This window comes from Babylonia areolata, chromosome 17 (genome assembly GCF_041734735.1).
Source record: "Babylonia areolata isolate BAREFJ2019XMU chromosome 17, ASM4173473v1, whole genome shotgun sequence".
NCBI lineage: Eukaryota > Metazoa > Mollusca > Gastropoda > Neogastropoda > Buccinidae > Babylonia > Babylonia areolata.
Window position 1 is genome coordinate 16,925,853 of NC_134892.1, and position 24,119 is coordinate 16,949,971.

At 46.6% G+C, this 24,119-nt stretch overlaps 1 protein-coding gene across 5 annotated transcripts in view; it reads left to right on the plus strand.

Annotated features, from left to right (window-relative positions):
* Positions 1–14,511: 14,511 nt before the first annotated feature.
* LOC143291690 (nephrin-like) overlaps positions 14,512–24,119 on the plus strand; it is a 154,827-nt gene continuing 145,219 nt past the window's right edge. For all 5 annotated transcript variants that reach the window (XM_076601709.1, XM_076601710.1, XM_076601712.1 and 2 more), the window contains exon 1: positions 14,512–14,896. The gene's annotated coding sequence lies outside the window, so the exon portion shown is untranslated. The remainder of the gene's footprint in view (positions 14,897–24,119) is intronic.

Genomic DNA, 24,119 nt, shown 5'->3' on the forward strand with positions numbered 1-24,119 from the left:
ACACTGCAGGATGAAGGTCCCACACACAGTCAGAACACTACAGGATGATGTCCCACACACAGTCAGAACAGAAAAGGATGATGTACCACACACAGTCAGAACAGCACAGGATGATGTACCACACACAGTCAGAACACCACAGGATGACGGTCCCACACACAGTCAGAACACCACAGGATGACGGTCCCACACACAGTCAGAACACTACAGGATGATGTCCCACACACAGTCAGAACACTGCAGGATGACGGTCCCACACACAGTCAGAACACCACAGGATGATGTCCCACACACAGTCAGAACACCACAGGATGACGGTCCCACACACAGTCAGAACAGCACAGGATGATGTACCACACACAGTCAGAACACTGCAGGATGACGGTCCCACACACAGTCAGAACACCACAAGATGACGGTCCCACACACAGTCAGAACACCACAGGATGACGGTCCCACACACAGTCAGAACAGCACAGGATGACGGTCCCACACACAGTCAGAACACTACAGGATGATGTCCCACACACAGTCAGAACACTGCAGGATGACGGTCCCACACACAGTCAGAACACCACAGGATGACGGTCCCACACACAGTCAGAACACCACAGGATGACGGTCCCACACACAGTCAGAACACTACAGGATGATGTCCCACACACAGTCAGAACACCACAAGATGATGTCCCACACACAGTCAGAACACCACAGGATGACGGTCCCACACACAGTCAGAACACCACAAGATGACGGTCCCACACACAGTCAGAACACTACAGGATGATGTCCCACACACAGTCAGAACACCACAAGATGATGTCACACACACAGTCAGAACACCACAGGATGACGGTCCCACACACAGTCAGAACACCACAGGATGACGGTCCCACACACAGTCAGAACACTACAGGATGACGGTCCCACACACAGTCAGAACACTACAGGATGATGTACCACACACAGTCAGAACAGCACAGGTTGACGGTCCCACACACAGTCAGAACACCACAGGATGACGGTCCCACACACAGTCAGAACAGCACAGGATGACGGTCCCACACACAGTCAGAACACCACAAGATGACGGTCCCACACACAGTCAGAACACTACAGGATGATGTCCCACACACAGTCAGAACACTACAGGATGATGTCCCACACACAGTCAAAACACTACAGGATGATGTCCCACACACAAACAGAACACCACAGGATGACGGTCCCACACACAAACAGAACACCACAGGATGATGGTCCCACACAGACAGTCAGAACACCACAGGATGATGTCCCACACACAGTCAGAACACTACAGGATGATGTCCCACACAGACAGTCAGAACACCGCAGGATGATGTCCCACACACAGTCAGAACACCACAAGATGATGGTCCCACACAGACAGTCAGAACACCACAGGATGACGGTCTCACACAGACAGTCAGAACACCACAGGATGACGGTCCCACACACAGTCAGAACACTACAGGATGATGTCCCACACAGACAGTCAGAACACTACAGGATGACGGTCCCACACACTCAGTCAGAACACCACAGGATGACGGTCCCACACACAGTCAGAACACTACAGGATGATGTCCCACACACAGTCAGAACACTACAGGATGATGTCCCACACAGACAGTCAGAACACCACAGGATGACGGTCCCACACACTCAGTCAGAACACTACAGGATGATGTCCCACACAGACAGACAGAACACCACAGGATGATGTCCCACACAGACAGACAGAACACCATAGGATGACGGTCCCACACAGACAGTCAGAACACCACAGGATGACGGTCCCACACAGACAGTCAGAACACCACAGGATGATGTCCCACACAGACAGTCAGAACACCATAGGATGACGGTCCCACACAGACAGTCAGAACACCACAGGATGACGGTCCCACACAGACAGTCAGAACACCACAGGATGACGGTCCCACACAGACAGTCAGAACACCATAGGATGACGATCCCACAGACAGTCAGAACACCACAGGATGACGGTCCCACACAGACAGTCAGAACACCACAGGATGATGTCCCACACAGACAGTCAGAACACCACAGGATGATGTCCCACACAGACAGACAGAACACCACAGGATGACGGTCCCACACAGACAGTCAGAACACCACAGGATGACGGTCCCACACAGACAATCAGAACACCATAGGATGACGATCCCACAGACAGACAGAACAGCACAGGATGATGTCCCACACAGACAGTCAGAACACTACAGGATGATGTCCCACACAGACAGTCAGAACACCACAGGATGACGGTCCCACACAGACAGTCAGAACAGCACAGGATGACGGTCCCACACAGACAGTCAGAACACCACAGGATGATGTCCCACACAGACAGTCAGAACACCACAGGATGATGTCCCACACAGACAGTCAGAACAGCACAGGATGACGGTCCCACACAGACAGTCAGAACACCACAGGATGATGTCCCACACAGACAGTCAGAACACCACAGGATGATGTCCCACAGACAGTCAGAACACCACAGGATGACGATCCCACAGACAGTCAGAACAGCACAGGATGATGGTCCCACACACAGAGTCAGAACACCGGAGGATGATGGTCCCATACAGACTGCCTCACACACCTCACACAGTCACAGGCACACGGTGGACTAGAAGTAACAACACTGAAATCAAGAACAGAGACAAAGAGAAAAATAACTGTGGTATACTGACTGTGTGTCTGTGGCTATGATACAGCACGTGATCAAAAAGACACCACCGATCTTTGGCATTCATTATTTCCACCTTCGTTCAAAGTCAGTGCACGGTACCTCCAAACAGGCAGCGACCTCCAGTGATCAGGAAATGATCCCACCTACCTCACACCCCGCACCCACTCCAGATGAACAGGGTGAAAACAAGCAAACAATAAATGAATAGATTGTACAAATCAAACTCCAGACCCCATACAAAACGTGGTGTTTCACGATAATGTCCTCCAAAACTGTAACCGTTTTTCAACCAAGATTTCGTCACAGATCAAAAGGAAGTGCAGTAAAGTGAACGTGGATGGAGAGTGTTCCCCCACTGCTGTTCCTGTTCAGCTCTGGTGCACAGTGTGAACCGTACGTCCTTTTCCGCATGGTGGGTGTGAAAGTTGTGCCGTGATCAGTGAAGAACTGAGAGTGTGCAGCGTTTTCTTGTTGATAGCACAGACAGCCGTGATGTAAGAGTGGAGCCTTGATAGCTCTAAGTGTCAACACGTGCAATGTGAACACCTGCTGTCAGGCCTCATAGCTCTGTCAGCACGTGCAATGTGAACACCTACTGTCAGGCCTCATAGCTCTAACTGTCAACACGTGCAATGTGAACACACTGCTGTCAGGTCTCATAGCTCTAACTGTCAACACGTGCAATGTGAACACCTGCTGTCAGGCCTCATAGCTCTAACTGTCAACACGTGCAATGTGAACACCTGCTGTCAGGCCTCATAGCTCTAAGTGTCAACACGTGCAATGTGAACACCTGCTGTCAGGTCTCATAGCTCTAAGTGTCAACACGTGCAATGTGAACACCTACTGTCAGGCCTCATAGCTCTGTCAGCACGTGCAATGTGAACACCTACTGTCAGGCCTCATAGCTCTAACTGTCAACACGTGCAATGTGAACACCTGCTGTGAGGCCTCATAGCTCTGTCAACACGTGTAATGTGGACACACTGCTGTCAGGCCTCATAGCTCTAACTGTCAACACGTGCAATGTGAACACCTGCTGTCAGGCCTCATAGCTCTAAGTGTCAACACGTGCATTGTGAACACCTGCTGTCAGGCCTCATAGCTCTAAGTGTCAACACGTGCAATGTGAACACCTGCTGTCAGGCCTCATAGCTCTAACTGTCAACACGTGCAATGTGAACACCTGCTGTCAGGCCTCATAACTCTGTCAACACGTGCAATGTGAACACCTGCTGTCAGGCCTCATAACTCTGTCAACACGTGCAATGTGAACATCTGCTGTCAGGCCTCATAACTCTGTCAACACGTGCAATGTGAACACCTGCTGTCAGGCCTCATAACTCTGTCAACACGTGCAATGTGAACATCTGCTGTCAGGCCTCATAGCTCTAACTGTCAACACGTGCAATGTGGACACGCTGCTGTCAGGCCTCATAGCTCTAACTGTCAACACGTGCAATGTGGACACGCTGCTGTCAGGCCTCTTAACTCTAACTGTCAACACGTGCAATGTGGACACACTGCTGTCAGGCCTCTTAACTCTAACTGTCAACACGTGCAATGTAGACACACTGCTGTCAGGCCTCATAGCTCTAACTGTCAACACGTGCAATGTGGACACACTGCTGTCAGGTCTCATAGCTCTAACTGTCAACATGTGCAATGTGGACACACTGCTGTCAGGTCTCATAGCTCTAACTGTCAACACGTGCAATGTGGACACACTGCTGTCAGGTCTCATAGCTCTAACTGTCAACACGTGCAATGTGGACACACTGCTGTCAGGTCTCATAACTCTAACTGTCAACACGTGCAATGTGAACACCTGCTGTCAGGCCTCATAGCTCTAACTGTCAACACGTGCAATGTGGACACACTGCTGTCAGGCCTCATAGTTCTAACTGTCAACACGTGCAATGTGAACACACTGCTGTCAGGTCTCATAGCTCTAACTGTCAACACGTGCAATGTGAACACACTGCTGTCAGGCCTCATAGCTCTAAGTGTCAACACGTGCAATGTGAACACCTGCTGTCAGGCCTCATAGCTCTGTCAGCACGTGCAATGTGAACACCTACTGTCAGGCCTCATAGCTCTAACTGTCAACACGTGCAATGTGAACACACTGCTGTCAGGTCTCATAGCTCTAACTGTCAACACGTGCAATGTGAACACCTGCTGTCAGGCCTCATAGCTCTAACTGTCAACACGTGCAATGTGAACACCTGCTGTCAGGCCTCATAGCTCTAAGTGTCAACACGTGCAATGTGAACACCTGCTGTCAGGTTTCATAGCTCTAAGTGTCAACACGTGCAATGTGAACACCTACTGTCAGGCCTCATAGCTCTGTCAGCACGTGCAATGTGAACACCTACTGTCAGGCCTCATAGCTCTAACTGTCAACACGTGCAATGTGAACACCTGCTGTGAGGCCTCATAGCTCTGTCAACACGTGTAATGTGGACACACTGCTGTCAGGCCTCATAGCTCTAACTGTCAACACGTGCAATGTGAACACCTGCTGTCAGGCCTCATAGCTCTAAGTGTCAACACGTGCATTGTGAACACCTGCTGTCAGGCCTCATAGCTCTAAGTGTCAACACGTGCAATGTGAACACCTGCTGTCAGGCCTCATAGCTCTAACTGTCAACACGTGCAATGTGAACACCTGCTGTCAGGCCTCATAGCTCTAACTGTCAACACGTGCAATGTGGACACACTGCTGTCAGGCCTCATAGCTCTAACTGTCAACACGTGCAATGTGAACACCTGCTGTCAGGCCTCATAACTCTGTCAACACGTGCAATGTGAACACCTGCTGTCAGGCCTCATAACTCTGTCAACACGTGCAATGTGAACATCTGCTGTCAGGCCTCATAACTCTGTCAACACGTGCAATGTGAACACCTGCTGTCAGGCCTCATAACTCTGTCAACACGTGCAATGTGAACATCTGCTGTCAGGCCTCATAGCTCTAACTGTCAACACGTGCAATGTGGACACGCTGCTGTCAGGCCTCATAGCTCTAACTGTCAACACGTGCAATGTGGACACGCTGCTGTCAGGCCTCTTAACTCTAACTGTCAACACGTGCAATGTGGACACACTGCTGTCAGGCCTCTTAACTCTAACTGTCAACACGTGCAATGTAGACACACTGCTGTCAGGCCTCATAGCTCTAACTGTCAACACGTGCAATGTGGACACACTGCTGTCAGGTCTCATAGCTCTAACTGTCAACATGTGCAATGTGGACACACTGCTGTCAGGTCTCATAGCTCTAACTGTCAACACGTGCAATGTGGACACACTGCTGTCAGGTCTCATAGCTCTAACTGTCAACACGTGCAATGTGGACACACTGCTGTCAGGTCTCATAACTCTAACTGTCAACACGTGCAATGTGAACACCTGCTGTCAGGCCTCATAGCTCTAACTGTCAACACGTGCAATGTGGACACACTGCTGTCAGGCCTCATAGTTCTAACTGTCAACACGTGCAATGTGAACACACTGCTGTCAGGTCTCATAGCTCTAACTGTCAACACGTGCAATGTGAACACACTGCTGTCAGGCCTCATAGCTCTAAGTGTCAACACGTGCAATGTGAACACCTGCTGTCAGGCCTCATAGCTCTGTCAGCACGTGCAATGTGAACACCTACTGTCAGGCCTCATAGCTCTAACTGTCAACACGTGCAATGTGAACACACTGCTGTCAGGTCTCATAGCTCTAACTGTCAACACGTGCAATGTGAACACCTGCTGTCAGGCCTCATAGCTCTAACTGTCAACACGTGCAATGTGAACACCTGCTGTCAGGCCTCATAGCTCTAAGTGTCAACACGTGCAATGTGAACACCTGCTGTCAGGTTTCATAGCTCTAAGTGTCAACACGTGCAATGTGAACACCTACTGTCAGGCCTCATAGCTCTGTCAGCACGTGCAATGTGAACACCTACTGTCAGGCCTCATAGCTCTAACTGTCAACACGTGCAATGTGAACACCTGCTGTGAGGCCTCATAGCTCTGTCAACACGTGTAATGTGGACACACTGCTGTCAGGCCTCATAGCTCTAACTGTCAACACGTGCAATGTGAACACCTGCTGTCAGGCCTCATAGCTCTAAGTGTCAACACGTGCATTGTGAACACCTGCTGTCAGGCCTCATAGCTCTAAGTGTCAACACGTGCAATGTGAACACCTGCTGTCAGGCCTCATAGCTCTAACTGTCAACACGTGCAATGTGAACACCTGCTGTCAGGCCTCATAGCTCTAACTGTCAACACGTGCAATGTGGACACACTGCTGTCAGGCCTCATAGCTCTAACTGTCAACACGTGCAATGTGAACACCTGCTGTCAGGCCTCATAACTCTGTCAACACGTGCAATGTGAACACCTGCTGTCAGGCCTCATAACTCTGTCAACACGTGCAATGTGAACATCTGCTGTCAGGCCTCATAACTCTGTCAACACGTGCAATGTGAACACCTGCTGTCAGGCCTCATAACTCTGTCAACACGTGCAATGTGAACATCTGCTGTCAGGCCTCATAGCTCTAACTGTCAACACGTGCAATGTGGACACGCTGCTGTCAGGCCTCATAGCTCTAACTGTCAACACGTGCAATGTGGACACGCTGCTGTCAGGCCTCTTAACTCTAACTGTCAACACGTGCAATGTGGACACACTGCTGTCAGGCCTCTTAACTCTAACTGTCAACACGTGCAATGTAGACACACTGCTGTCAGGCCTCATAGCTCTAACTGTCAACACGTGCAATGTGGACACACTGCTGTCAGGTCTCATAGCTCTAACTGTCAACATGTGCAATGTGGACACACTGCTGTCAGGTCTCATAGCTCTAACTGTCAACACGTGCAATGTGGACACACTGCTGTCAGGTCTCATAGCTCTAACTGTCAACACGTGCAATGTGGACACACTGCTGTCAGGTCTCATAACTCTAACTGTCAACACGTGCAATGTGAACACCTGCTGTCAGGCCTCATAGCTCTAACTGTCAACACGTGCAATGTGGACACACTGCTGTCAGGCCTCATAACTCTAACTGTCAACACGTGCAATGTGAACACACTGCTGTCAGGTCTCATAGCTCTAACTGTCAACACGTGCAATGTGAACACCTGCTGTCAGGCCTCATAGCTATAACTGTCAACACGTGCAATGTGAACACACTGCTGTCAGGTCTCATAACTCTAACTGTCAACACGTGCAATGTGGACACACTGCTGTCAGGCCTCATAGCTCTAAGTGTCAACACGTGCAATGTGGACACACTGCTGTCAGGTCTCATAACTCTAACTGTCAACACGTGCAATGTGGACACACTGCTGTCAGGTCTCATAGCTCTAACTGTCAACACGTGCAATGTGGACACACTGCTGTCAGGTCTCATAACTCTGTCAACACGTGCAATGTGAACACCTGCTGTCAGGCCTCATAGCTCTAACTGTCAACACGTGCAATGTGGACACACTGCTGTCAGGTCTCATAACTCTGTCAACACGTGCAATGTGAACACCTGCTGTCAGGCCTCATAGCTCTAACTGTCAACACGTGCAATGTGAACACCTGCTGTCAGGCCTCATAGCTCTAACTGTCAACACGTGCAATGTGAACACCTGCTGTCAGGCCTCATAGCTCTAACTGTCAACACGTGCAATGTGGACACTGCTGTCAGGTCTCATAACTCTGTCAACACGTGCAATGTGAACACCAAGTTAGACACTTCCGGACCTGGATAGAAATGGTTGACATCCTCATGGGTTCGTCGTTTCGAAATAAGAAGGAAAAAAAGAAGAGAGAGAAACAAAATTAGATGGGAATAAGTAAGAGACGAAGAAGTAATTTTGTCAAACTGAGAGACACATCAGTGTGGGGACAGTGAGTGTGGCTGACAGGCTCCATGGATACAGGTGGGCGTGGCCACCACGTGTCTGTCAGCCAGGCCGGTCCCAGGAGGGATGTTAACCTCTCTCCTCTTCTCGCCTGGTCGCCTTTCTTGTCCACTGTGTTTTCATTGAATTAAAACAGAATGGGGCTGACTCTGATTTTCCTTCACTGTTGATGATGTGAGAGAGAGAGAGAGAGAGAGAGAGAGAGAGAGAGAGAGGAGTTTCTTGCCTGCATCACACATCCACACCGTGGCCCACACAACATACACGGCGGATTAACTGTGTTGCCAAATACAGGCACAACACAAGCGTTGTAAACACAGTCATTGTGAAGCCAAATCTCCGTTCAACTGCACTCAGTACTCAGTGGACAGCGATCAACTGTCAGCTAAACACTCCATTCACGATGTGCACGTGCCTTGTCTTTTGTGAGGCACGTGCCATGTCTGTGAAGCACGTGCTGACTGCGTGTGCATGCCGTCAGTGTGTTCGAACCAGTGTCCACACAGTATATTGATTTGGGGTGTGACTAAAACCTTCCACTTGACGAAATGCCGGGATCTGGGCCATTTTCCGGTGTGGACCTGGCTGGCTTTTGACTCCTGTTGGTGGATAACTGTTCACGTGTCGTCACTCGGGCTGTGCTGTCATAGTGCTGTGTGGTCACACGGGTTGTGTTGTCACAGTGCTGTGTTGTCACACGGGTAGTGTTGTCATAGTGCTGTGTTGTCACACGTCACACGGGTTGTGTTGTCATAGTGCTGTGTTGTCACACGGGTTGTGTTGTCATAGTGCTGTGTTGTCACACGTCACACGGGTTGTGTTGTCACAGTGCTGTGTTGTCACACGGGTAGTGTTGTCATAGTGCTGTGTTGTCACACGTCACACGGGTAGTGTTGTCATAGTGCTGTGTGGTCACACGTCACACGGGTTGTGTTGTCACAGTGCTGTGTTGTCACACGGGTAGTGTTGTCATAGTGCTGTGTTGTCACACGTCACACGGGTTGTGTTGTCATAGTGCTGTGTTGTCACACGTCACACGGGTTGTGTTGTCACAGTGCTGTGTTGTCACACGTCACACGGGTTGTGTTGTCATAGTGCTGTGTTGTCACACGGGTAGTGTTGTCATAGTGCTGTGTCGTCACACGTCACACGGGTAGTGTTGTCACAGTACTGTGTTGTCACACGGGTAGTGTTGTCATAGTGCTGTGTTGTCACACGTCACACGGGTAGTGTTGTCACAGTACTGTGTTGTCACACGGGTTGTGTTGTCATAGTGCTGTGTTGTCACACGTCACACGGGTAGTGTTGTCATAGTGCTGTGTTGTCACACGTCACACGGGTAGTGTTGTCATAGTGCTGTGTTGTCACACGTCACACGGGTAGTGTTGTCATAGTGCTGTGTTGTCACACGTCACACGGGTAGTGTTGTCATAGTGCTGTGTTGTCACACGTCACACGGGTAGTGTTGTCATAGTGCTGTGTTGTCACACGTCACACGGGTAGTGTTGTCACAGTACTGTGTTGTCACACGGGTAGTGTTGTCATAGTGCTGTGTTGTCACACGTCACACGGGTAGTGTTGTCACAGTACTGTGTTGTCACACGGGTTGTGTTGTCATAGTGCTGTGTTGTCACACGTCACACGGGTAGTGTTGTCACAGTGCTGTGTTGTCACACGGGTTGTGTTGTCATAGTGCTGTGTTGTCACACGTCACACGGGTTGTGTTGTCATAGTGCTGTGTTGTCACACGTCACACGGGTTGTGTTGTCATAGTGCTGTGTTGTCACACGTCACACGGGTAGTGTTGTCATAGTGCTGTGTTGTCACACGTCACACGGGTAGTGTTGTCATAGTGCTGTGTTGTCACACGTCACACTGGTTGTGTTGTCATAGTGCTGTGTTGTCACACGTCACACGGGTTGTGTTGTCATAGTGCTGTGTTGTCACACGGGTTGTGTTGTCATAGTGCTGTGTGGTCACACGGGTTGTGTTGTCACAGTGCTGTGTTGTCACACATCACACTGGTTGTGTTGTCACAGTGCTGTGTCGTCACACGGGTTGTGTTGTCACAGTGCTGTGTCGTCACACGGGTTGTGTTGTCACAGTGCTGTGTTGTCACACATCACACTGGTTGTGTTGTCACAGTGCTGTGTCGTCACACGGGTTGTGTTGTCACAGTGCTGTGTCGTCACACGGGTAGTGTTGTCATAGTGCTGTGTTGTCACACGCCACACGGGTTGTGTTGTCACAGTGCTGTGTCGTCACACGGGTTGTGTTGTCACAGTGCTTTGACGTCACACGGGTTGTGTTGTCATAATGCTGTGTCGTCACACGGGGTGTGTCGTCACACGGGATGTGTTGTCACAGTGCTGTGTCGTCACACGGGTTGTGTTGTCATAATGCTGTGTCGTCACACGGGTTGTGTTGTCACAGTGCTGTGTCGTCACACGGGGTGTGTTGTCACAGTGCTGTGTCGTCACACGGGGTGTGTTGTCACAGTGCTGTATTGTAACACGTCACACGGGTTGTGTTGTCATAGTGCTGTGTCGTCACACGGGTTGTGTAGTCACACTTTCTCAAAAAATTAAGCTCCGGGCTTGTCCTTATACCAATGATTTGACATGTGCACACAGCAGCAATGACAGAAGAAATGTGCAAACATAGAATAGTTTTTTATGCAAGACTGACATAGCTTTTTAATCCTGAAGGCTACATTGTACATGTCAAATGATCGGAATAAAGACAAGCGCATGGCTTCTTCTTGAGGAAGTGTCTGGGTTTGTTCCAAAGTACCTTTTATTTACCTACGTGCTAGGTGAATTGATAGCATAAACAGCATTGACGTGAATGTGTGAACCTTGTGCATGGAGAGAGTTACCACTCATAATTATTCATGTATGATTTTGTTTATTATGTATTGCTGTGTTTGTATTTAGGGCACTTATCATTCCTCTGGTGGAAATTTGACGGAATGGTCCAGTATGTCCCAGACCACGGTTTATATGCATGAATGTGACAGAACATGTACCTCATTTTCTTTTCTATAGTTTCCTCGCTTCACGTTTTGTGTGATCGCCATTGAGGGAATTGTTTTTTGGGGCTGTTTTTTTGTTGTTGTTTTTTTTGTTTTTGTTGTTTTTTTTCAAGCCTTACATGGCCGTGTGTGTCGGATGGGCAATGCGCGACAATGACAAATGATGAGACATGGCTTGACCAAGAAATAACAGCATGAAAAACAACGATGAACGAGCAATACCAAACATCGATGGGAACCAAGATCAAACACCTGAGATACACAGCGTAAAGAATGGTGTCATACAAATACAGGAATCACAGTCAAAACCCGTCTTCCTGAAAGACGTTCAACTCTCTCTCTCTCTCCCTCTCTCTCTCTCTCTCTTCTTACTTTCTATCTCTGTGTATCTGTGTGTGTGTGTGTGTGTGTGTGTGCGTGTGTGTGTGTGTGTGTGTGTGTGCTGGACAGGGTCAGGCCTAAAAGGCATTGTTCTCGGAGCACTTTTTGCGACCGGAGCTTTGGGCACGGATAATCAGAGCAGATGATAACTACAAGTAAAGAAATCCCCCCCACTTCCCTCCCCCCGCGTCCCCCCACCCCCACCCCCCGCCTCCCCGCTCCCCTTCTCTCTCTCTCTCTCTCTCTCTCTTCTTGTTCTTATTCTTCACAGATGTAACAGGGTGAAATCTTTGCCAATCTTTGAGAGAGAGAGAGAGAGAGAGAGAGTCTATGTGTTTTTTTCTGTCCAGAACACAGTTCATGTTTCAGAGTGGGTGGTGCACGTGCACAGTATTGTTGATGTAAAAATTGTTGTGCTGCGTTATATTTGTAACTAATCCTGGGTATCGTTTGTTTTTTTGCTTTATTTTGTTTTTTGTTTGTTTTGTTTGTTTATTTGTTGTTGTTGTTATTGTTGTTGTTTTTTGTGTTTTTTTTGTTTTTGTAGTTTGATTTTTTTTTCAGATTGAGTTCTTAATTTTTCCTTGTTGCCGGAACCAGTTGTATGTTTTCCAGTTCTGAGTTTCCAATAAATAATGAATCATTCTTTCATAACACCTTTTGCAGGCCTGTATCAATCTGAAACCGTATCATGTGTTTTATTTGTGGGATTCAGTTTACTGGAACAATCAGTCCCTTCCAACTCGTAACATCTCAGTGTAAAAACATCTCCAGTCTGGACTTGGGTCACCATGGTGAAAGAACCATCCCATGTGTTACAGATAGGGTGTACGTATGCGCACACACACGCGCACGTGCTTTTCCTGAAAATAAACCGCTTTCAACAAGAGACAAAGGAGATCAACATATTTCTAAACATGAACTAACATCTCCCACTCACCCAACCATTCCTTTCTCTCAAAGGAAAAAAAACAAAATGCTCGGTGATCTTCTTTCTCTTTCGAAAAAGAAAGTTATAAGAAGGTGTCTGCACGAGTGCAGTGTGTGTGTGTGTGTGTGTGTGTGACTGTGTCTTCATCGACTTGTGTGCAGGCTGGGGGAATGGTGGGTGGGCGAGGTGTGAGCACTGAACAGCATGGGGTGAAGTGTTGAACTGGTGTCTTTATCAAAGAAGCAAAAAGATTCTCCTTGTGTTTAGTATTGACATTTGAAGTCTAAAACATTATGATTTCACATCGCACTTTCCTTTGTGTGAATGCCGCAATTCCTGTTGTTCAGTGAACCATGTGTTACTTCAGCATTAGAAAAGCTGGCTTGAAATCCCTCTGTAACCTGAAAGAATAACCTGAATAATCTCTCCGTGTCTCAGTCTGTCTGTCTCTCTCTGTCTGTCTGTCTCAGTCTCTCTCTCTATCCCCAGAAGTGAAGAGAGAAAAGTGTGTATTTCCTATCTTCTGTCTGTCTGCTCGCCTTCTTTTCTGTTCATGTTCTCACCATTCATGATTCAACCTGTAGTGCTTTCCCTGCCCTGATCTGGAGTAATGATGTGCGTGATGAATATTGTTTGTATATATGTGTTGTGTAGGTTGATGGGGAAATATGCTTATGGTGTATCCTCCAACTGGTTACGGCATGTGAAGTGTCTGTAATGTTTTATTTCACCCGAGTGGGTGAAGCTTGTGTCATGTGTGCAATGTATAGTTCATCTCAATTGTACCTTTTTAAATGGTTCAAACAGTATTTTATTTGGAACATGTCACAACACAGATATCGATGAACAGGACAACAAGAAAATCTTAAATAAAATCCTGTCCTGATACATGTACATACTGAATGTGACGGATGTCATCATAACTGACTAGAAGTTAAGACGTGAACATATACGAGTTTTGAACAAAACTAAGCTGAAATATAAATAAAGTGAAGAATATGAATAATAAACATGTGGTGGAGAAAGAAATGTCTGTTGATACTCTGTTTTGGTTTTAGCTTTTGGGTAGATTCTAGTGGTGTGTGCGTGGTGTGTGTGTGTTGTGTGTTGTGTGCGATATACTATTTTTTGTGCTGTGAATGATACTTAGGAAGTGAATCGTTTCATCTCATTTTTATTATTATATCTTAAAAATATTTTTTAACGCGCGCTGAGCCTGCTCTTGAAAGAGGGAACAGCGCTGCACCAGCCTCCACATTATTTCCCCTCTGTCCCCCACAGCCCACAACTCACTGTGCTCACTTCCCGCAGTGGCTGATGTGCTACTCAAGTCTGACGTGAAGCCCGCCCTGCCGTCCCACACTCCCTCTCTCTCTCTCTCTCTCTCCCCGCTCGCTCGTGGTCTCAGCGAGTCGCGTGTGTGTGTTCCGTGCGTCGCCTGTCTGTTTCACGCGTGGTTCAAACGTGTGTGTGTGTGTGTGTGTGTGTCCTGGCAGTGTTCCGTCAGGTGAAGGCCCGGCAGTCTGGCCGTCAGGCGGCATGTGAGTGGATGTGTGACAGAGCTAACCACACTGACGGCGTGTGCCCCGCTGTGGATAGTGCTGACCACTGCCCCCTGTCCGGTCTGTTGGGATTCTGTGGACCATTCCACACTGAGGAGTACGGACAGTTCCACCTGTCGTTCAGTGATGCACGTCGGGCTGCTCACAGCACGAGTGGAGTAGTTCACCTGAAGCGGGGACATGTACGGCGTGTGGACGGTCCGTGCTGTGTGGGATGCTTTGAGCGCGTGCGTGTGTTTGTTCGTGCAACATCTGTGAGTGACAGCCAGCCACACTGACACACAACGTGGACTAATCCCACCATCGCTCCTGGCTTCAGGTGAGGGTTTCAGCGTTCTTCCTCGTCTGGTATCTTTGATAAATAGCGTCAGTGTGATATTCTTCTTCACGATTATATACCCCACCATACAAACAGAAAGGTATTCTAAAATAAATGAACACAACAGGCGCACATGCAGGGCAAAAGAGGGTGGGGGGAAGGGGGAGAGGGGGGGGGGGGCATTTTCGCTGAAGCGAACGAACTTATACCTTTGGTAAATATCTAAATATCTGGCAATATCCACAATATTTCCCCTCAAGACGAACGAACTTATATCTTTGGTAAATATCTAAATATCTGGTAATATCCACAATATTTCCCCTCAGAAACGGACGAGCTTATATCTTTGGTAAATATCTAAATTAAAATAAAATTATCTGGTAATATCCACAATATTTCCCCTCAAGACGGAATGAGCAGTGTTCACAAGGCGTGGAGGTTCACTCTGCCAGTCACACATGGAGTGGAGGAGAAGAAAGTTCTACAGTCAAATATTTGGTAAATATGTAGAAACACATGTCAGAGTCTGGCAATCCCACAAGAATATGATAATTAGATATATCGATAGATAAATAAGATAACAACAGTCCGGCAAAACAAACAAAAACAACAACAACAAAAAAACCAACAACTAAGCAAACAAAGACAAAACCGCGATGCAACACCAAGTGAACTGTATTTCTGTAGTGTCGTGATGGAAACCTCGTGAACTGTATTTCTGTAGTGTCGTGATGGAAACCTCGTGAACTGTATTTCTGTAGTGTCGTGATGGAAACCTCGTGAACTGTATTTCTGTAGTGTCGTGATGAAAACCTCGTGAACTGTATTTCTGTAGTGTCGTGATGGAAAACCAAGTGAACTGTATTTCTGTAGTGTCGTGATGGAAACCTCGTGAACTGTTTTTCTGTAGTGTCGTGATGGAAACCTCGTGAACTGTATTTCTGTAGTGTCGTGATGGAAACCTCGTGAACTGTATTTCTGTAGTGTCGTGATGGAAAACCTCGTGAACTGTATTTCTGTAGTGTCGTGATGGAAACCTCGTGAACTGTATTTCTGTAGTGTCGTGATGGAAACCTCGTGAACTGTATTTCTGTAGTGTCGTGATGGAAACCTCGTGAACTGTATTTCTGTAGTGTCGTGATGGAAAACCAAGTGAACTGTATTTCTGTAGTGTCGTGATGGAAACCTCGTGAACTGTATTTCTGTAGTGTCGTGATGGAAAACCAAGTGAACTGTATTTCTGTAGTGTCGTGATGGAAAACCAAGTGAACTGTATTTCTGTAGTGTCGTGATGGAAAACCAAGTGAACTGTATTTCTGTAGTGTCGTGATGGAAAACCAAGTGAACTGTATTTCTGTAGTGTCGTGATGGAAAACCAAGTGAACTGTATTTCTGTAGTGTCGTGATGGAAAACCAAGTGAACTGTATTTCTGTAGTGTCGTGATGGAAACCTCGTGAACTGTATTTCTGTAGTGTCGTGATGGAAAACCTCGTGAACTGTATTTCTGTAGTGTCGTGATGGAAAACCTCGTGAACTGTATTTCTGTAGTGTCGTGATGAAAACCTCGTGAACTGTATTTCTGTAGTGTGCACAAAAGACGTCCAGGACAGTGGATGAATGCTGTCATCACATGTCCAGGACAGTTATTTTCCGTACACACACTTATTTTTGATACAACAAGCACTGTCACACACACACACACACACACACACACACACACACACACACACACACACACAATAATACTCACACACATGCGCGCACACACAGACACGCAAGCACTCAGGCACTGGCACACACACACACACACACACACACACACACACACACACACACACACACGCACGCACGCACACCGTGGCACACACACACACACACACACACACACACACACACACACACACACACACACAAATTTAGTCACTGGTTCATTCGCTCGCACATTCACCATGAACTCTCTCTCTCTCTCTCTCTCTCTCTCCAGTGTTGCAACCAGGGGAGAGAAAAAAGAAGAAAAATAAACTTTCAGACGTTACAGTCATTAAATCTCGTACTGTCCGTGCTGAATTCAGACTTGGCACAGTGATATTTACTCACACAAATGATACACAGAAAAATCAGATATAAAACTCCTACCCTTTCTGTAATGCAGCAGAAAACGAAAGTCATTTCCTGTCAGCATGACCCGTGTTTCGGTTTATCAGAGAAAAAGTACTCAGTGTAACATAACTGAACGCATACAATTCTTCTTGGTTTTTTTGTTTTGTTTTGTTTGTTTGTTTGTTTGTTTTCTTTCTTTTTTTTTCTTCTTTTTTTTCTTTTTTTTTTGTAAGAAATTGTGTTGCTTATACAACATGGCAATAAGTTCATACTTGCTCTGTAGGAATATTTATTTGTTGTCTTGATAATGAGAGAAAACTGAAGAAAATACGTGACATATAAAATTTGTTTTCATTGAAAGGATTACTTTGGGACTGATAAAGCTTAAATCTTTGTTTGTTCTTTAATTACGAAATTCTGTGTCCATGACGTTCCATTTCACCATTATTTTGACATTTCCTATGTCTTCGATACGTACCTCCTCTGCAAACAGGGCAGTGCTCTCTCTCTCTCTCTCTCTCTCTCTCTCTCTCTCTCACACACACACACACACACACACACACACACACACACACACACATACATACATACATACATACATACATACATTACACACGTGTGCGCGCACTGATATGTTTGTGTGAATATCCCCAGCAGTGTGTATTTGAAGAGTTATCTTTGATGTTCATTATATTCCGACAAGTGTATCGGCGCAACTCTCCTTTAATATGTTGAGACCTGTCGGCCAGCTCACTGTTTGGCACACCCTTTCTAGTCTCTCAAATCATTTCCCACACATTTGTTTTTAACAGAGAGAGAGAAAAGGAGAAGAGGGTTCAAAGAGCACGAACAGTAATTATACAAATTAATACCATCAGTTCATTAAGTTCATTGACATTCTTCATTGTGTAACATCTATCATGACAGCGATGTCCTGGTATTCTTTATTCTGTTCGGTTACATAAATACGCGTTCACTTCACTGTTTATAAACAGACAGATAATTCTCTCCTTTTTTTTTTCTTCTTGTGTGTGTGTGTGTGTGTGTGTGTGTGTGTGTGTGTGTGTGTGTGTGTGTGTGTGTGTTTCAGTTTCAGAAAATGTCTATAAAGTCTGATGTTAGATAATGTGAATTAGTGGGTGAAGATTTTTTTTTAAAGTGATGACATTAAGTGATGAAACAATATAACATCATTAAATTGAGTAACTAACAACTATAACAATAAACCAACTGACTGTTCAACAAATTTTTTTTTTAAAGAAATCGTACATTTGCAGTGTACATGAGCAATGTACAAAGTACATTAGCAGTTAACTGTTGATCCTGTAGTATCTTGCCACATGCAAAAGCCTCACATCCCTGACTTTTTGATATCATCTCAAGTGTCGACAGTTTCCAGCAATGTGTGTGTGTGTGTGTGTGTGTGTGTGTGTGTGTGTGTGTGTGTGTGTGTGTGTGTGTGCTATCTTTCTTTCTTTTTATGTGGCCTCAATTCCATACAAGATCATGGAACACATAGTTTTTTGCTTTTTGTTTTTTATTTTTAATTCAAGTCCTGTGTACGTGCCTTTCTCCCTGGCCAAAAAGGTATGTTAGAAATAATCATTTCAAGAGAGAGGGAGAGAAAGAAAGCAACAAACAAATTAAGCAACGACCACGTACACACTTGCTCCTTCCCCACCCCAACAGTTTTCATCAATGTGTGTGTGTGTACGTGCGTGTGTGTGTGTGTGTGTGTGTGTGTGTGTGTGTGTGTGTGTGTTTTAGGGGATAGGAATGGTGGTTTTGTCGTTGTTCAATTGTAAAATTGCACTGAGGTAGTTGTGTGTGTGTGTGTGTGTGTGTGGCTGATAGTCATCAGTCAGTGTACTGAGTTAATCAAAACACATAGTTTTCCAAAATCTGTGCAGATAATGCTCTTCTCTCTCTGTCTCTGTCTCTCTCCCATGGGCTCGGAAGCGGCAGGGAGGTGGGGGGTATGGGTGTGCAGGGGATGGGAGGGTGAAGGAAACACCAACATGGAGACTGCCTGTGAACACAGACCGTACAGTACAGGCCGTGTGATGATGTGTGACCCGCTGCTGCCTGAAGCACACAGGTGTGTCTGAAAACCACGGGGTGTGGCTGTGTGTGGAGCAGACTGCAGCTGTGACAGGTCAGTGAGGAGGAGACAGGAATCAGCTTTCCCTGTTCCACACACCACGCTCTGCTCCATGCTTTCCCGATATATATACTAATATAGAGAGATTTTGCTTTTTTCCGGTAATGGGTTTTTAAGGTTCCCAGTGTTTTGATGGATGTAGTTGATTGTCCCTGTTAAACTGGTTCACACGCTGTCGAAAATCATAAGTATAAACAGTCTGTGTTTTGAACAGCGTGTTGGATGTCATTAAAACATATCTGTATGTAGGTGTCCATTTCTGATAGGCGCTCACACTGTGTGATGTCAAACGGGTGCTGTGTCACAGGGGGTGATTAAGATACACACGTTCACCTTTTGTGAAAATAGAAAAGTACAATGTTACACATTTGTAAAGTATTTTTTTTATAGAAAAGTACAGCATTACACATCAATGATATCATGTAGAAAAGTACAGTGTTACAAACTTGTAAATTATTTGTAAAAGTGGAAACGTTCAAAATATACACATCAGTAAAATGGAAATTAAAAGTACAATGGTACACGTCTGCCAAGATAAAAGTATAACATTACACACAACTAAAAAAGTACAATGTTAACACATTTCTTTAACAGAAAACGAACAGCACCCACCCCACCCCTGGAATTCTATTGATCAATTTTTAAATCCTCGCAGCGGCCATTTTGTGTGTTCAACTCTTTAATTTCAGAGAAATATTTATGTTGCAGGACATTATTTTATTAAATCGACATTTCTGGATACAGTTAACTTTTTTTTTCTTTTTTTTTTCTTTCTTTTTTTTTTTTTCTTTCTTTTTTTTTGCCATAAACAGTTTTTACCATTGTCAACACAACACAGTGAAGAGAGTGATAAATGCGGCGCAGTAAATCAGAAAGTTGTGCCAGATTTGGACCAGAACTCTTTCCTGTGGTTCGGCAGAATGACCACGTGAAGTCTGACAGTGGGCAACACGCGGTGTGAAGCGACATGACGGAAGGCAAGGCAGGCAGCGATAGAAGATGAACACAACAACGTGGTTTGGGCCAGGCTGTGTGGGTGAGACTGGTGAAAAGAGCAGTGTTTGGCTTGGTACACTGAAGGGCGTTTGCTGCAGGTCCCGACTTACTCGTGCATACAAGAACGGACTGTTGCATTTCCACAGCAGGTCACAGAGAAAAGTTGTGTGTTCACGTGAGTGACTGTCCTTCGGCGTGTGGCGGGTGTCAGTGTTTGTTCGGCACGTGTTAAATTATCTTTGGCTTCCATAAACTGGTTGTGGACAGATTTTATGTGAAGCATGTGGAAATCATAACTAAAGGTCGACAGCTTGTCACCAACTACACGTCCTGAGGCATCGATGTACTGGCCGTTGAAAAACTGAATACCTGGCCGTTTAAAGACTACAGGGCCTGGCCGTTTAAAGACCGGACTGAGGAAACCATACAGACCTTAATTAAAAGGCTGTGCCACCTGTTGCAGCAGCCGTGTCTGTCCCACACACTCCGCTGTACTCATGGTTTGAACACCCCGCTGTACTCATGGTTTGAACACCCCGCTGTACTCATGGTTTGAATATCAACACCCCGCTGTATTCATGGTTTGAACACCCCGCTGTACTCATGGTTTGAACACCAACACCCCGCTGTACTCATGGTTTGAACACCAACACCCTGCTGTACTCATGGTTTGAACACCAACACCCCGCTGTACTCATGGTTTGAACACCCCGCTGTACTCATGGTTTGAACACCCCGCTGTACTCATGGTTTGAACACCAACACCCTGCTGTACTCATGGTTTGAACATCAACACACAGCTGTACTCATGGTTTGAACACCAACACACAGCTGTACTCACGGTTTGAACACCCCGTTGTACTCATGGTTTGAACACCCCGCTGTACTCATGGTTTGAACACCCCGCTGTACTCATGGTTTGAACACCCCGCTGTACTCATGGTTTGAACACCAACACCCTGCTGTACTCATGGTTTGAACACCAACACCCTGCTGTACTCATGGTTTGAACATCAACACACAGCTGTACTCATGGTTTGAACACCAACACACAGCTGTACTCATGGTTTGAACATCAACACCCCGCTGTACTCATGGTTTGAACATCAACACCCCGCTGTACTCATGGTTTGAACACCAACACACAGCTGTACTCATGGTTTGAACACCAACACCCTGCTGTACTCATGGTTTGAACACTCCGCAGTACTCATGGTTTGAACACCCCGCTGTACTCATGGTTTGAACACCAACACCCCGCTGTACTCATGGTTTGAACACCAACACCCTGCTGTACTCATGGTTTGAACATCAACACACAGCTGTACTCATGGTTTGAACACCAACACCCCGCTGTACTCATGGTTTGAACACCCCGCTGTACTCATGGTTTGAACACCAACACCCCGCTGTACTCATGGTTTGAACACCCCGCTGTACTCATGGTTTGAACACCAACACCCCGCTGTACTCATGGTTTGAACATCAACACACAGCTGTACTCATGGTTTGAACATCAACACCCTGCTGTACTCATGGTTTAAACATCAACACACAGCTGTACTCATGGTTTGAACATCAAAACCCTGCTGTACTCATGGTTTGAACATCAACACACAGCTGTACTCATGGTTTGAACACCCCGCTGTACTCATGGTTTGAACACCCCGCTGTACTCATGGTTTGAACACCAACACCCCGCTGTACTCATGGTTTGAACACCAACACCCTGCTGTACTCATGGTTTGAACACCCCGCTGTACTCATGGTTTGAACACCCCACTGTACTCATGGTTTGAACACCCCGTTGTACTCATGGTTTGAACACCCCGCTGTACTCATGGTTTGAACACCAACACACCGCTGTACTCATGGTTTGAACACCCCGTTGTACTCATGGTTTGAACACCCGGCTGTACTCATGGTTTGAACACCAACACCCTGCTGTACTCATGGTTTGAACATCAACACACAGCTGTACTCATGGTTTGAACACCAACACACAGTTGTACTCATGGTTTGAACACCAACATCCCGCTGTACTCATGGTTTGAACACCAACACCCTGCTGTACTCATGGTTTGAACACCAACACCCCGCTGTACTCATGGTTTGAACACCAACACCCTGCTGTACTCATGGTTTGCACACCCCGTTGTACTCATGGTTTGAACACCCCGCTGTACTCATGGTTTGAACACCCCGCTGTACTCATGGTTTGAACACCCCGCTGTACTCATGGTTTGAACACCAACACCCCGCTGTACTCATGGTTTGAACACCCCGTTGTACTCATGGTTTGAACACCCCGCTGTACTCATGGTTTGAACACCCCGCTGTACTCATGGTTTGAACACCCCGCTGTACTCATGGTTTGAATCTCACCTTCCATCCACTGAGCGACATACTGTATTGTATTGTATTGTTTTACACTTTGTCACAGCGTATATATATATATATATATATATATATATATATATATATATATATATATATATATGTATGTATGTATGTATGTATGTATGTATAGAGAGAGAGAGAGGGAGAGAGAGAGAGATGTGAAATTCAGGCTGCTGTCATCAGGGACAGCGTATCGCTACAGTTCAGCACCATGTTTTTTTCCTGCCTGAACGTGAGTGTTTTTCTATCAATGTGTATTTTTCAACAGAATTTAGCCAGAAATAAACCTCTCATTGCCGTGGGTTCTTTTACATGCATTAAATACATGCTGTTTATCGTCTCATCCAAATGACTAGCGTCCAGACCATCACTCGAGGTCTAGGAGAGGGGGAGAAATAACTGGCAAGCGTGGGATTCGAACCAGTGCGCTTTTCTCTCGCTTCACAAGCGGACGAGTTTCCACCAGGCCACAACACCACACATGGGTGGCCGGCTCCACTGCGGATACAACAGACGTCATGGTTTCCATAGAAACAAAATATATAACAAACCTAACCATAACCGCACTGTGAAATCACATGACTGCACAATAACATTTCTTATGATTCGATTTTTCGTTGTTCTTTTTTACAACTTTGACCCCGACTGGTCAGTCAGCACCCGTCAACCGTTTGTCAGCTTGCCTTGTGTGGCTGGCAGTCCGTTAGTCAGTGTGGCTGGCAGTCCGTTAGTCAGTGTGGCTGACAGTCCGGCAGTCCGTTAGTCAGTGTGGCTGGCAGTCCGTTAGTCAGTGTGGCTGACAGTCCGTTAGTCAGTGTGGCTGACAGTCCGGCAGTCCGTTAGTCAGTGTGGCTGACAGTCCGGCAGTCCGTTAGTCAGTGTGGCTGGCAGTCCGTTAGTCAGTGTGGCTGGCAGTCCGTTAGTCAGTGTGGCTGGCAGTCCGTTAGTCAGTGTGGCTGACAGTCCGGCAGTCCGTTAGTCAGTGTGGCTGACAGTCCGGCAGTCCGTTAGTCAGTGTGGCTGTTAGTCCGTTAGTCAGTGTGGCTGACAGTCCGTTAGTCAGTGTGGCTGGCAGGCTGACAGTCCGGCAGTCCGTTAGTCAGTGTGGCCGGCAGTCCGTTAGTCAGTGTGGCCGGCAGTCCGTTAGTCAGTGTGGCCGGCAGTCCGTTAGATGAGGTTGGTGAAACGGGTAGTGTGTCATAGTGTGTCATAGTGTGTCACAGTGTGTCTTTTCTCTCCCAGCTGTTTCACAGGACCAGCTGACCGCGGAGAACAGCTTAGAGACTGAACTCTACATCGGGTCTTTCCCCGTGTGACGTCAGCCAGCAAAGTTTTCTGTTGCTTTCCTCCATCATTAGTCACGCTGCAGTTGACATTCGGATTGTTTGTTTGCCGGTACGATTCAAGTGCGCGTGATTCTGTACAGAATTTAACCAGCAATATACCTCGTGTAAAAACATGATTCGCAGTCGACTGTGTGCCAGTAAGCCATGACAAGCCAGGGGTGTGAGCAGTCCACTGGCTGCCTGCAGTGTGAGTCCGCAGCCAGCAGCAGAGGCGATGAC